Source organism: Phalacrocorax aristotelis, chromosome 2 (assembly GCF_949628215.1).
Source record: "Phalacrocorax aristotelis chromosome 2, bGulAri2.1, whole genome shotgun sequence".
In the NCBI taxonomy this organism is placed as follows: domain Eukaryota; kingdom Metazoa; phylum Chordata; class Aves; order Suliformes; family Phalacrocoracidae; genus Phalacrocorax; species Phalacrocorax aristotelis.
The window spans coordinates 128,822,789-128,839,071 of record NC_134277.1 but is presented as its reverse complement, the minus strand read 5'-3'; positions in this window follow the sequence as shown (position 1 = coordinate 128,839,071).

Sequence of the window (16,283 nt, the reverse complement as noted above, 5' to 3'; positions counted from 1 at the left end):
GCCTTCTCAGAGAAATGGCCACAGCATGGTTCACACACTCAGACTTCACCTAATATTACACTGTTGCTCTCTGGAGCTGGTTGTATTGGGTACATTATTTAAAAAAAAAAAAAAAAGAAGAAAGAAAAAAATGAAAGCAGGCAGAGAAACAATGACCCTATATATTCATGTCTTTGTGCAATGGTCATGGTACAGCACTCTTCAGATCAAAGTTATATATAATTTTTTTTTCTGAGTGAGGGCAAAAAGCTGAGAATTTAAAATATATTCACGTATTTTAAAAGGCTCACATCGTGTATTTAGCTATAATCTACGTATTCAGTTCTAAATCAGACTTTCACAACTTCCAGTCAATTAGGGCTAAATCACATTACATACAACAATGAAAGAGATGTACATTTGCATTTATATGTAAGAACTATCATCAAAGAAAGTGAGCAGAATGTCATTTTATATAAAGGTCTCAGATTTATACTGTATTTTCAAGGACCATTCTGTTCAACTCTTATTTTACTATTGCCATGAAGAAAATAGATTTGCTGCTAAACAAGATCTTAAGCAGCTAAAGAGAAAATTTAATCAGATAATTAAAAAACTCCACTAATTGGTATATTAATATGTAACTTGTAATATAGAATATGCTCAGCTAGATTAAAATAAAAATCACGGAGCAGAGAATATGAATATCTACACAATTTAGCATTTCCAAATAATATGACAACGTACAGGGCCAGATCCTCAGCTAAGTTAAATGGAGCTACGCCAATTTATACAAGCTGAAGATCTTGCATAATATCTACCTTTTCAATCCAGTTGCTAATGTCTGTGTTGTATAATTGTCATGCACTGCATGTTACAGTAGCATGACAGTGTACCCAACAGTGTGCTGATGTGGGGAATGAATACAGCTGGCAGTCTGGGCCACTCATACACCCCCTAACAGCCCAGTGTTTGTTAGCTGACTGGAGCATTCCTTTCCTGTTTGCTTTAGGTGAATAACAGTCCTTCACAGGAATATACAGAATATAAGAATTAGGTTCCACCTTGCAGGTGAGATCAGACCTCCCATGGTGCCCTCAGCGGTATTGCCTTTGTGTCAATGGGGTACAACAGTGCTCTGGACACACAGTCAACTGCTACCTGCCTTTACTTTCAGAGCTTTAGCATGCTGGAAATGAAACCACTAAAATGAATTTAAATTAATGAATGAATTAATCAATCAATTAATTAATGATATAATTAATTATTAGATATTGGATAATTCATTATTCAGGAAATGTTATTCAACATTTATCATACACAGAATCTAGTGCTATAGGATTATGTTGTATTTCCTAGCTGACATATACCATTTTAGCGTAGCAATAAATTTTATTTTATAACTTGCTAAATAAGCCAGTATATAGTTATTCCTGCTCCATCTAAATATCAGATTCTTGTTAGAAACACAATAGATTTCCTCACACTTACATGAATGAAGAATACCTAATGACAAATACATCTGTGGCACCAAAGAGACTGTTCATGTCATTGCTGCTTAAAGTAGTATTCTTCTGCCAATGCAAATGAAAATAAAATGTTTAGAACCTACATAAGGACTTACGTTTTATGAGACTTTCTTGATTGCAAAATATTTCCTACATCTCTAATTAAAAAAAAAACACACTATAAAATCAGATGTATACACCTGCAAGAACAAAGCAAGGGTAAAAAAATCAAGGGTAGAAACAAATTGGACAGATTATATGATAAATGTTAGGTTATCACAGCCACTGAGAGTTATACAGAACCACTCAACAGAATACTTACTCTTTTTCAAAGGTGTTGAGTTTACAGACACAAAGTTTAAAGTTGTTTTTAGGAGTTAGCTGAGGCTAGCTAAAGCTACTCATCTGAAATTGCTTTAGCAAAGAATTTTTGCTTATGAATATGTATGTTATTTTGTACAAAATACTTTACCAACTGCAGGAATATTAGTATGAACGTACTCCCATCAATTCAAGTCTTTAGCTTCAGTAGCTGGTTGAATTAGTTTTGTACTGTAAACTCAGGGCAGGAACCTTGTCTGCTGGGATGCCAGTAGCGATCACAACGTGGCTTTCCCTCTCCTCACTCATCAGCTGCATTGAATAGAGCTCTGAAGATGACACAGACCTGGGGTTTTTGTCTGGGTTGTTATTAAAAAATAGATTTAGAGAAGCTAGAGTCCAAAGGATGTTTTTTCCTTAGCTATATGGATTCAGTTCAGCTGTTATTTTACAGTATTCATTATTTAAAAGGATTTCATAATCAAAGGAGGGAAAGGTCCAGTTAAACAGTGAAGTCCTCTCCTATGAAAAGACATTTGGATCTGAAATTAAAGTTCAAAATTTCACCTTCTCTAAATCTTCTGATATATCAATAGTTAAGTTATTATTAATTTTTATTTTCTCTGGGCAGCTGTTGTCTTGACCTGGAGTCCCAGAATATGAAAGTTTTCTTACTATTGATCTCCTAGAGCTTGGCTGAATACCTAACTGCAGCTTCAGTGTCTTTGTCAACAAATTCTTTAGTTCCACCGGTTTTTGGATAGCCCTGAGTTCCTCTTCAAATTTATATTATGGCAATACAAAGCAAAAGAACTTCAGCCATAAATTACATAGACTGTAAATGGGATCTTCAAACCCACGAACACTGAGAATTTCCTAAACATAAATTATAGAAACACCAGTATTTATATAAGTTTATGTTAATGGTTTTCCTGAAAACTGTGTGATCTTTTACTTAGAATTACCTGGTGCATTTGTGCTGGTGGAGTACAGCACTTGCACCAACAATGGTGGCTGGATAAAAATGTGAAAATTCATCGGTTACTGCAGTTTTATAAAAAGGAAACAAAATTAAATTCCAAGGTTTTACTGTTATTACACTAACTAAAGACAGGTGATTTACACATAAGTCTTACATCCCACTGTAATTGGCAATTGACAGCTCAGGTTGTAATGGCTGTAGTTCATTTTGCAGCAGACTTTTTTTCTGCATGTGGAGACCTCTGTGCGTGGAGATGTTTCTCTGCTGCTTCTGCTGCAAGCAAGGAACCACAGTCTGAGGACAGCCAAAAGGAGGTGAAGGTTCAGGATGCTCCAATGTCTCACCTGTCTGTATGTGTGTAGGGGGATGGGAGGGTGTGCATAAGTGTACGTGCACTCATGTGACGAGTGAAATTTTCAGTTTTAGAGCTGTTGGATGACATTCACCGGCTGACAACCATCAGGCGTCAAAAGAGGGAGACATATGTGTTTCCCTTAGATTGGATGTGCGCTTTGCACTTTAGATTGGATTTCACCTCTGAACCTTGAAAATGTTTTGAAAGTGGAAGAGAGTGTGAATAAGGATTTGTTCACCATTTACTAAAGTTGGTAGGAGTTATTATCATTCTCACCCTAGCTTCATGTCAAATGTCCAAATAAGATTCAAAACTAACCCTTGAAGAGGAGACCCCTTCTGTGAACCTAGGGCTAAGGGACAGGGACCTGAGAGGGAGACAAATAGTGCTCACGAAAAATACTGGTTGTTTTTTTAAGGTGAAGATAGAAATTCTTGCATTTTTTTCAAGCAGACCAAAGATAAGGACTGTGCCTCTCTGGCAGAAGCCTTTGGTAGCTCTAAACTATGCCCGTAGGTTAATGCTGGCTTTCCAACGTGCATTACCCTCTTTTGCAGGGGTCACCTGCAGCTGCCCTGCTGCCCCTGTGTCTCTTGCCCACGTCTTCACCACATGCACATTTCCTTGTTTAAGTCTCTTTTTCCATGAGCTCTTGGCACTCTTTGAGGGCCCAAGGCTAACTTCTCCTTTCTAAGCCCTCTATTGTCTGCTGCATACCAAACTCCTTCTCCTACAAGCCCTACAGATCTCTTTCTGCCTTTGTTTCTAGCTGTAAGTCTACTTATCTCATTCCTCCAAGTCTCTCCCTCTCTCTCTCATGGCTTTCTTTCCGGCTGTTCTTTGCTTTAGGCCTCATTCTTGCGCAGTGTGGTCTCTCTGCCTAATCAGCCGTGCGACTCATTACATTGAGGAGCCCTTTGCTATCTGTTTGGGTTTTTATAAGGTCTCCTGTCACCATGGTATTTTAGTGTATTCTCAAAACTGTGTCCACTTGGTATTTTTTGTATATTCATACATATGTGCATATTATTATATTTGGTACAATCAAGCAAGAGGGCTTTGCTTGGAATATTCGCTCTTCTAGAGACTCCTCAATTTCTTGCGGTTGTAAAGATAAACCTCTGCCACTCAACCACGTATTTTGAATCTTCATTAATGTCATTTCTTCATTTCTATTCTTCTTGTCATCAACATTCATCTGTCCTCAGCCAGGAGTTAAGAGAGAGCATTTTAGAATGAAGGAATTGGAAAACTGTTAATTATAGCAGCAGGCAGAATGGCAGCATAATTAATAAAGGGGCTCAAGCAAAATATTTTTAATTATTTTTGTTGAAAAATTCCATCTTTGTTGTTTTGAGAAAACACTCTACAGGACTGCCACTTTACCTCAGATTATTATTATTGCTTCTCACGTGGATTTACTTCTTCAGTACCCATCCCCTTGCCCTCCCCCCACCCTTGATTCCTTCCTTTTCATTCTGCAACCATGGCAACTCTTTGCCCCTACTGAAGGTTGGACATTCGACCACTCTCAGAGATATCATTAGGGCTGCTCCACTGAATCCGCAGCTAATGTCAGGGAGAGGGGGAAGCTCACATCTGCACATCCTTCCCTTCTATGGGCATGTACATCTGCTTTACCAAGTTCTGTTGCCCCAGGAAGAATGAAAGGGAAAAGATCTTTCCCTCATTCCTTCACTCTCCTTCTCTTCCTCCCTCCACAGGATCCAGAGTATTTGGTTTGTGAAAATTCTTTAGGCTGTTTCAAAATTCAGTTATGCAATGAGTGCTGGTCAAAAGAGAATTACTACTTTGGCTCATGTCATTTCTAAGGGAAGGTAAGACAGTTGTTAGCTTAAAAATGGTTTGTGTTTCTGAAAGCATAAATACAACTTTTCACTGAAGGATCTTTAAATAATTTCTGTGCAATTAACTAAGTCTCACAACATGTCCAAGACCTGATGTTATTGTACAGATGGAGAAACTAAAGGAGATTAAGTGACTTACACATTGTTATGTAAATCTGTGCCAGACCCAGTCACAGAACCCAACAATTTTCTTTAGAGTCATGTGACATTGTATTTACGTTGGTAAATTTAGCATTTTTCTGCAGGACTGCCATTCATGGAGTTCAGTTTAAGATTTTACTGCTCTTCTTTCAGTAATTGTCTTCCTATTCAACATGGCACTTAAGCACATGCTTGTCTTCAAGCATGGGATTGGCCTGGTTAAGAGATTTTTGTTCAGGTTATTCAACTAAAACTTTTGGTTTAAAGAAAATTCTCTACTTTTCAGGAAAAAAAAAGGTTTTGTCAAAATTTTCTCACAAAACATTGATTTTTAACATTTAATAGATTGACATTCTCAAAGTAAAAAGCAAACAAATCTTTCAGAACATATCAGCAGACATATTGATATTTTTTCTCAGCACGTGACAGTCTACCTAGTTAACTTTATTTTTCTTACTTTGGCCTTACGAACCAATAAAGAATGAAGAACTCCATTCTGTGCTAGCAGCCAATACACTGACCAAAAGGCAACATTGTATGCCCCTACTGTGTACAAGGTAAAAGACAATCAATTTCAATATGCCAAATGTTAAGTCAGTAAGAACCGACGGGGTTGAACTTTTTCAGGAAAAGTGTTCAGCACCAAGCAGAATTAGAAATAAACCAGCATATGATGTTGTGCTTGTTTGACACATTGCACTATTTGAAGTTATCACCTAGGGTGCTTTGAAATACATACTTAGCAAATTCTTGGATGTTCAGTAATGCAGCATGATACTTCTATACGTCCTTCTAAATATTTATTAAAAACGAATGTTCTTATATAGCTGTTTAATTATTGATTATGTTTTCCACTTAACTGTCTTTATTTTGCCACTGATATTGCTACCTTGTTCAACTGACTGAAATAAATTTTTTGAGGCACTGAGGCAATTCCAGCCAGTGCAGCAAGTTTCAGAGTAGGGCTACACATATTTCAATATATATATATGTGCATGTGTGTGCGTGTGTGTATACATCTCCATATGCATATGTCTGAACATAGCAATAAAAGAGCAATAAACAACAGCAATAAAAGAATAAAGTTTACTTTTCTTCTCACTGAATCACAAAAGCCCTCTGTGGAAGGAACAAAGGGAGAGAGGTCAATATATGGCTGAATCGCCAACCCAGTGATGATTAAAGGATTTGTGTTGTTGCTTGTGTAACTTGAAGCTTTGGGGATAAGAGTTTACTGCAGATTACTTTGACAATATATTAAAATGGACCTTAAAATCCAGCTGAACTCATTCAGTTTTAATCTTTTATTTGGGACTTATTCTGACAATTTTTTCTAAAGCTCATTAAACACTTTTTTGTAAATTAACAGAAATCCCTGTGTCTATGATAGTTGAAAATGCTTGTTTCTTATCTAGAAGCAACCAAAGATCTTTTCTTTCCATCAGACGATCCTCAAAAACGTTTCCTTTTTTTTTTTTCTTTTTTTTATGGCACAACAGGCATCTTTTTTGTTAAAGATCTCAGATAGTAACAGGTCTATTGCTTTCATATTAGTTATGGGTCATTTTTCATGGTACTGGAAATAAAAGATAAAGGTTAGGTGCAAGCCCCTCTCAATCAGCTAATCTCAATCTGTGGTTTGAGACCACATCTGGAGTGCTGGTCTCCCCACTACAAGAGAGGCATAGACATACTGGAGGGACTCCAGCAGAGGCTAGCAGAGACGATGATGGGACTGGAATATCTCTGGTAAGAGAAGAAGCTGAGGGAGCTGGAACTGTTCAGCTTAAAGAAAAAAAGTTTCACAGGGAACCTTGTCAGTATGTATGAATACCTGATATGAGGCAGTAAAGAATACGAAGTCAGACTTTTCTCAGCAGTATCCCAGGAACAGACGAGAGGCAACAGGCATAAATAAAATACAAGAAAAACCATCTGAACATAACAAAAAAACTTTGTGCGGTGAGAGTTGTTGAATACTGGAACAGATTATCTGTGAGGTTTTGGAGTGTCTACCGTCAGAATAATTCAAAATCTGACTGGACACAGTCCCAGGCTACTTTGCTTGTCCTAGCTGACCTTGCATTGAGCAGGAGGCTAGGCTGGATGATGCCCCAAGGTACCTTTCAAACTCAACCATTCTGTGATTCCATCAATTTCCTCTCTGGTCAGCTGCTACAGTAGAAGCTGAGGGTATACACACCTTCCCAGAAAGAATTGTCGTGAACTGACAGAGACAGGTGTGCTAACAGTGAATGGCAGGTAGTAGCCATAAGATGTCTATGTCTAAACCATTTCTGAATGCCAGACAAGAACAAGGATGGCCAGAGAATTGAATGTGGAAAAGTTGTCATGCATTTTTCGTAAGCAGCACAACAAGAAAATACCTCTAGGCAGCTTACCCTGCTCCTGTCAATGCACACCTACAACCCTGAATGGCTGGTATCTTGACCTACTCCCTTCCAACGCCTACAGAATACCAGTGCCACCCACGGCTGGAGCAGACTCGTTCAACACCTGGGCTGTTCCTATCTATCATAATCCTGGCCAGGCTGCTTCTGCCTAGTACTTTTTGCTACAACAGCCTAATTCATAGCAAAACCCTCTAACAAAGTCTGTACATCTCCAGAATATCAAATCTGTAAAAGCTGATAATGCCCACTTCATGGACCGACAGGCAACGACAAGACTAGTTTACCACATTTGCATCTCGTTTCCTTCTAGTTTTCAGGGTTGAAAACATTAAATCCTGCTTTAAGAGGTTCTACCAGAGACAAAACAATGGCATACTTAATGAATCAGCAAAAAGCTATCTTTTTTCAGCCTTAATTCACGGCTTCATGGGATCAATTCAGATTTTGCTTGCACTGATGCTAGAAGTTTCAGCTCAGTCTTGAAGCTTAGTGTCCTTGCCAAAAAGTAAAATTCCTCCTATACTTAACAAAAGATTAATAGAAAAGGGTTGGGAAAAATCTTAAGAGGTCATCCACTCTACCTGCCCCATCACAAATCAGTATCAACTAGAATGATATAGTGTCTTACTGAAGCACATCTGTAAAAGTTTTGGGTGGTAGAATTACTACAGCATCACCCCCAAGCCCAAATTATCTGATTTCTCAGTCTCTTCCACCTTCTTCTCTTCTATGTATTAAATAAGTTATTTCAATATTTTTGGTGTGTTTTGTTTTCTAAACATTTTTTTTGTCTCCTGGAAGCATAATAACGCAAATAAGTTTTAGTAGTACTGAAGAGATTAGGAGGATTACTCACTGCTGTTCATACATACATTCTCATGCAGTGTTTGCTTTTTTCACTGTATCATGTGACTCATACTCAGTTTGTGACCCATTATGTCTCCCAGCCTTTTTCTACACATCTGAAACTGAACCTATTGTTTCCTAGCTCATATTCATGGAGTTCATCATGTCTAAGAGCAGGCATGTGTTTCTGCTTACTGAATTGTGTTCAGTTTTCTCCAGATCATTTTAAATCCTAATCCCATGTTCTGGCATGCTTGCAGTCCCTTCCACAGTATTGTTTCCCATAAATTTAATAATCAAAATGCTGTCTAGTGCATATTCCAGATTAAGAATGAAAATGTGGAGTAGTACCAAACTGGTAAGTACTCAAAATGCTTTTTTGATCAGTTTTGCACATATCTGGATTCAGAGAGTTTCATCTGGTGTCTTTATGAGATGATCATGTGAGACAGCATTTATTTAAATCAAGAACAGTAATGTCTACTGTTTCTCTTCTGTCCAGTGCACTGTCCAGTACACTGTCTTACAGATGAATTGGTGTGACATGCTTTGTTTTTGAACCACACTGGCTGAATACTATCTTGTGTACTTTGAGGTGCCTAAAAATAACTTGTTTCATTCCCTGAGACTGTCTCTCACAGAGAAGTGAAGTAAAGCTGGTTGGTGTGCACTTGGCTCCCTCTTTACCTTGTTTTCATGGTCTTTGCATTTGTCCTTCTCTAGTCTTCTGAAATCTCACCTCTGAAAATACTCCAAACTTGCTTTAGCCACATCTATAGGAGGAATTTCATTAGGCTCAGGCAATCTGAAAATGTCTGTGTTACCTAAGTATTTTTCTAAACTGTTTTTGTCTTAACGTGAGATCTTACAACTTTGCTTGGTGTTAGTAATACTAACTTCTTGACTGCACATAGTATCTATGGTGCAGACTGAAACAGAAATTAAGTAATAGTTTTTCAATCTCTATTAAGTACTAGACTTAATTTTTCTTGTCTTGCTCTTACTATAACTGTTTTCTTCTTACCTTTCCTACACCTTGTGAAAAGTATCATGTTTCGTTCCTCAGCCCTTTGGAATTTGTCCCAATAACTTCTGGTATTCTTTCATATTCATCTGTAGTTGTGTGAACTATTTTCCACTTTCTGGATCCTTTCTTTTGGATTTTTAGGCCACTAAAGAGCTGGTAATTTTACAAGATTGGTCTCTTAATATGTTTCCCGCTCTTCCTCTGTATTGGCATATTTAATGTTAATTCATTTATAGAAATTAATTTACTTACATGATTTCTTTACTTCCTTTCTCCGTAAGCCTTGTCTTTCTCTGAAATTTTTATGGGCTCTCTGCTTGAAATGCACTACTTTCATTTGGTCATGTCCCTTCTTTCCTTAAAGATCTTGAACTCTTTCATTGCATTGTCACTGTTATGTTGCCTTGAGCCTCCACATTTGCAGCCAGCCCTCTTTGAAAGCTCAGAATCAAATCTAGAACAACCTTTTCTCCAGATACCTTTCTTCCATAATTTGCATACAAAAGAATATGTAAGAGATGCCCAGGAATTTCTGAGCAACCAGAGAAACTGTATAGCTTTTAAGAATGGCTATACTTTTGAAAGTCACAAGTTAAGACTGTCAGCTTCTCCCAGGGAAAGTCCAACAGTCAGCTGTTCCCACCGCATTGGTTCTTCAAGAATCCCACTACAACCTGAATTGTTGGGCTAATGAATTTTTGAGGATCTATGCTTGATGATGTAGATCATAATGAAGGTGAAATTGATACTGGCATGTCTATGGTCTGTCATAGCCACAGGAAAATTTGGAAGACATAAACATCATTTAAGGCTGGATATACATTAAAGGGGTTTGGCTGATAATATGGTCAAGATGAGATAAATATTTATACATAATTTGAGTAAAAAACTGCAACCAAATGGCACTCCAGAGGCTAGCTATAGTTGTGGTATGCTTGGCATCAACTTTTACTGAGTGGCTAACATTTTTATGCATAAAGGCAGAGAACAAATCAAGGCCTGGATGGCTAAAATGTAGTTAAGACCAGCAAGTTAAAAAAGACTGTACCCCAGCCTCCCAAGCACACAGTTTGGTGCCAGCTCAGATACCCTCAAATTCATCTCCCTCAGGACATTAAGTGATGCTGATAATTTCATGCTCTCATACATCTGCATATTTTCCTTAGGACTTTTTCTTAAGTACTGTGCATAGCAACTTCATTTCCCCTGAATAATGGCATCTGCACAGTCACATTCACGTTACTTCTTCCTTCATCATTAAAGACCCAAAGTACCACTTACTGAATGAGGCACCATTCTCCTGTGTTGTCTGTGACACACTGAAGATGGAAGATTTTACTTATATCTGCTGTTGTATCCTCAGAGACTTTGTTTTAGCTATATATCTCTTTTAGAAGTTAAAATAACTGAAACTCAGTCATTCTCAAACTTCTTATACTGACAGAGCCTTGTGAACAGACAGACTTTCCTGTGGGTCATCGTAGGCTCTAGTGGACACCAATACATTATTAACATTATTTTTTAGAATTGAAGAGACTGTTAAGATGCTATGGTTCTGTAAGCCATTCTCTTATTCTTCACACCCTTACCAATAGCTTGTTAGGACCGTCGTTTGGGAAACACAGCGTAGATAAAAGGGAAGGTTTTCAAGTTAAGAAAAAATCCAGCTCCTGACTGAGTTCAGTGATGCCAGATATCCTGGAAAATATCTTCTCAAACTAGCTAATTTTGTAGCTGATTTTCAGTAGTGGAAGGGTTTTACCCTGGGAAGAAGGTCTTGCTGATGCCACTATGAATAGTGATAGTACAGAAAGAATGGGATGTCAGTGCAAGAAAATTAAAAAAAAAACCAACCCAGCCTGATTCTGCACTGCATGGAGAGGCAGGCTACTATTCTAAGTTCAAATATAATTTATATTCCTCTCCAGAATGCTCAGCTCTTTTCCAGGGTCTGATTTCTGCTCTCTGTTAATTCTTGATAATTTTATACCTCCTTGACAAGAAGTAGAATAGATATCAAACTCCTATGTATTATGCATCTCAGCATTTTTATATTCAAATCCAGATACTGTGTTCTGATTTTCCACTTTCGCTGTATAATTGGGTCATCAGGTTTTCCATTAAAAATGCTTAACAGAACATTACAATTAAACTCTAAATTTATTACCTTTTGCCTGAGCATGTTTATAATGTTCTTCCTTAGTATCTTGGGTGAAAACATTTCTTTAAATAAAAGATTAATTAAAAGAATAAGCTATGCTTTCTATAGTAATTCACTAAAACCATTTTTAAATGCCATGAACTCCACAAAATGAATTCAATTCATCCTGCTACATTTGAGAAACATACGTTAAACCTTAATGGCTATATTTGTATCCTCCTTTGAAATTAGAACCCATATATTATACTCAGAGTATTCAAGTTTCTTAATCTAGTTTGGACATCACTGACCATTACAATTAATCAGCAATTTGTTATTTTAAATTTAAAAACAGGTTAGAATGTGCCCATAGGATTTGCGTTATGACTAGCAGATATTTTTGTTGCGTTAAGGGGTGATGTTTACTGTTGTGTGCAGATGTAGGCTATTAAAGGCTATTATTCTTAGAAAGGGGAAATGCTTTGTTAAACAGCTTTGAAACCCACTGACAGAGCCTGTCCTTTCCCACAAGACAAATGCGTGGACACCTTGGTGGGAGTCCACCTCGGCCCCGATTGAGTGCCCCGGAGCTGTCCACGGGAAGGTGCTGGAAAAGGCAGAAGCAGATGGTCCAGGTACACAATTATTTCAGCCTGGAATATAGCATAATAATCAGCCCATGTAAGGATATCGTTAAAGTAGATCTGATCTGGAAACTGTGACACTGAGGAAGTAAAACAACCTTCCGCCAGTGAGGGCTCCCGTTTTAAGACCGGGTTTACCAGATGACAAAATTAAACAACAAACCCAAAATAAAACAATATTAGAAAGAAATCTGTTGACTTTCGAAAAAAGGGTAGATTTCATATTATTTTATAGTTTATACAACTTACAGCTGCTGTATTCTTACCCATATATATATTGTATACTTGTGTGTACATGCATACATATGTGTGTGTATATATATATTTTGATATATATATATTTAGTATGTATCTGTGTCCAGACATGTGGGCAATTATGTGTGAGAGAGAAAGGGAGAGAAGGAAGGGTGTAACGGAAAAACACAGAAAGACTTTTCGCTTTGAGTTGTTTATTCTCAGTAGAATAATCGTAGAAATAAATGAGAGGTACATGGTTTTAGCAAGTTATAAAAACTGATTTTCAAAACTGTGGTAAAGATCTAGGGCAATATTTTATAATCAGATTAAAAGACAGACACTCCATTGGCCCCAGAAGATTCCAAGGGAAGGTGGGCACTCTTAGGCATTGCCTCAAAGCGTGGATATTGTGACACCGCAGATGAAGCCAGAAGCACCAAGCAGAACCCTCGGTGCCTGTAGGCTTTTCACATTATGTATGCAGTTATTGTTTTGTATTATATGCTATCTGAAATGATACAAAACCATTTTGCTGAAAAATAAACCACTGGTTTTGTGCTTAACACCAGGATTACAAAACGTGATGTAATGAATTATTCATTTTATTTGACTTAATGTAATCATTTTCCTCCCTATGTTAAGCCCCTGTGAATAGTGTCCTATACAGCTACAGTTTTGAAGAACTTAATATTAGAGGGGAAACCACCTGGCAGTAACTGACATTGAATTAGGCTATTGTCACTTAGAAAAAAATACTTTTGTGGTTTAATCCTTGATGTCCTGTATGTCCCAGTTTCAAAAAACATCTATGAAGTACACAAAATGGATCAACCTTGAAAACAGGAAATAAAGATAGGTGAATTTTAGGCAGCGGCATTGAATCCATCTCACTGTTGCAAGCCCAGCTGTAATTGGAAAGCAGTTCTGGCTCTTATAAACATTCAGTCAGTGAATTCTGATAAGCTTTCATAATTTACTCAGATCAAACCTTTTTAAAAACTACAAACCTCAGGACAACGGTCCTGTGTGAAAGCATGTTGCTCAGTGCACTGTTCTTGCCAATTTACACACCAATTTACTTTCTTGTTAACATGTGAATGAAGGAGATAAAATTAAAAAAAGATTTATCAAAACACAGAGTTTGCTGAAGGAGGCTGACCTTAATGATTTTACCTCAAAGTTATCAGAACCAACATCAGAACTATAGAGAGCAGTTCTATTCAGAATCAGAGCTGTAGTCATAAAAAGAGTTTTACTGGACCTCACAAAGAAGCTTAGGCTACGCAGTAAAAATAATGCTCATCACACTTAAAATGTGACAATTCAGTGATATCTACTACCTGATGCCAAATCAAAACACAGGCTTAATTTATGCTGTTAATGGATTACTTCATTTTCCACCACTATAATGGCATCAAGTAAACAGATGAACTATCTTTTTCAAAAAAAAAAAAAAAGATCATTAAAGAGGCTGTAGTAAAAATAAATGGCAATAGAATCTCGAGTCTTTCCAAAGCCTAATTGCCATTAGCTGATCACATGTCCAAGCACAAACATCAAACCAGAAGCAACAGAAAGTAGAGGTGTGAGGGGAAAGAAGAGTGCTTCTGTGAAGCTCCTACGCTATTTATGACAAAACCACATCTTAACTTTGTGGTATTACCCTCCACAATTTGTTATGCTATTGCAATGCTCAAAAGGAGGTGGTTAACTACTCATTCCTGCATCGAGTGTTTGCAGCGGTGCACTGCAGTGTCCACTTCACAAAACTACAATAGTATTTTCAAATCAAACTGTTTCTCAGGCAGTAGCATTAACTGCATATATTGTTTGCTGCTTTTTATCTGAGATTCCCATTCTCTCCTGCTCTGCAGCAGTCTGGTGAAGCACCAGTTCAGCCATCATCATTATTATGTACTTTTATTTATTAATCACATTCACGATGCATTTGAGCTACATTCCAATCAAAATTGTTAACTGGCCCAGAAGATGCAGCAGCCATGTCATTTTGTACCAGCAGCTTCTCTTTTATTCCAATACCACTCTGACCTTCAGCAATAGTGTCATGTGCTTCTATAATGGTTCTCATTGCCTCCTTTCGCAAGCACCACAGCTCCCTAGAGACTATCTGCATGGGAAGATAACTTTAGGAGCCTCTAGGGGTCTGCTTTCTGTTTGCTCCCATACTGGCTAAAAACCAGTAAAAATCCCATTTGTTCAAATCCAGAATTTTTTTGCTTTTTTTTTTTTTTTAAATTCAAGAGCACACAGCAACACAGCCTCTGCTTTAAGTTTCTCAGCAAAGCTACCACCTAATTACTGCCTGCTGAGTAGCGCAGTTAAACACAATCAGTCAGAAAGCCTTAAAGATACAATATCCTTTTTCATGAACTGTCTGCTTGTCAATTCGAAGTCGCCCTCCTGCTTTAAATCAACCAACCACAGAGCTGTTATGAACAGCAACTGATTTTCCATGCAGTGCTGCAAAACAAAATCACACCGTATCCTATTTTTAATGGCCACAGTTTTTCAACTGCATAACAAGAGGTAGCTGGCACTGCTGAGCTGAACCATATCAAAAATGGGTTCAAGTAGAAATAGCACAGGACCCTTGAAGAATACAAGTACAGACCCAATTACACATGCATTGTGATGCTCAAAGCCAATTACAGGCAAATAACAGTGAAGCATTTTTTCCCCGTTCAGAGTTACATTATAGACATTGGTTGCTTTTATTTTTTGTTTTTACAGGATACAATGAAACAGTTTTTAAAGCTCAAATCCTAAATATTATTTTATTAATCCAGTGCACATTTAGGCACAAAGGCTTTTTAAAATGGAATTAGCACAGGAACACCAGTCTTTGTCAAGCCTACATAGATGTGGGCAAGGTGCAAGAATTTTATAGTTCTGTAGGTATTTTTCTATTTGATCTTCAGACATATAGATATTAGGAATATATGCATGGACACAGCTCATAAAAGTACTACATAAACAAGTACAAGACTGTAACCCTTTAAAGGTGTGACAGAGTGGGCATTTTCTGACGGGTTTGGGACATTGCATGCTTGCTGAGGGTTGCCAGTTCTGATCTGTTCTCATCCATGCAGTTAAGCTATAAACCTCCTGGTAGCTGGAAATTTTCTACCAACTTGGTAAAGATTTCAAATACAGTGAGTGAAGGAATGAAAAAGTGTATTTAAATTGACAAACAAAAATGCAAAAGCGCCATTATATTTTCCACACTTAAGTCAATACCCTCAGTACTGCGATGATTTTCAGGCGTACTATATCAGAAATTTTTTATTTTTCCTCCATTCCAGTGAAGCTGTGTACTAGCAACATATGAGAAACATAAAAACAATTTTAAACATTTTAGTATTTGTCACCTTAATTTAAATTATGTTACTTACAAAGAAACTTTTTTGTCTGTGTGAAATACATTTCTGTTGCTTCTTACTCTCACAGCACTACCACGGCGCAGAGTAAAGGCGTTTTGTATATGTAAATGGGCACTGCTTAGAGCATTATTTCCACATCTGTAGCAGTGGCTGGGGCAGAGAGAGGAGAAAATGGAAAGGGGAACAGACACTCCACCATCAGACTGAGTGAAATAAACTCTGCACCAATGGCTCCACCAGAAGCTACCGAAAGTCTGCCTTTGCTCCTTACCTTACTTGTTTATTACCTAACTAAATGCAGGGTTTTTTTAAAGTATAATCTTGGTCTTGAATTTCTTAAATGTATAATGCTAGATTTTGAGACAAAGATAGTATATCTATTTCTCTTTAAATTACAGATAAATACGATCTGTCTTGCCT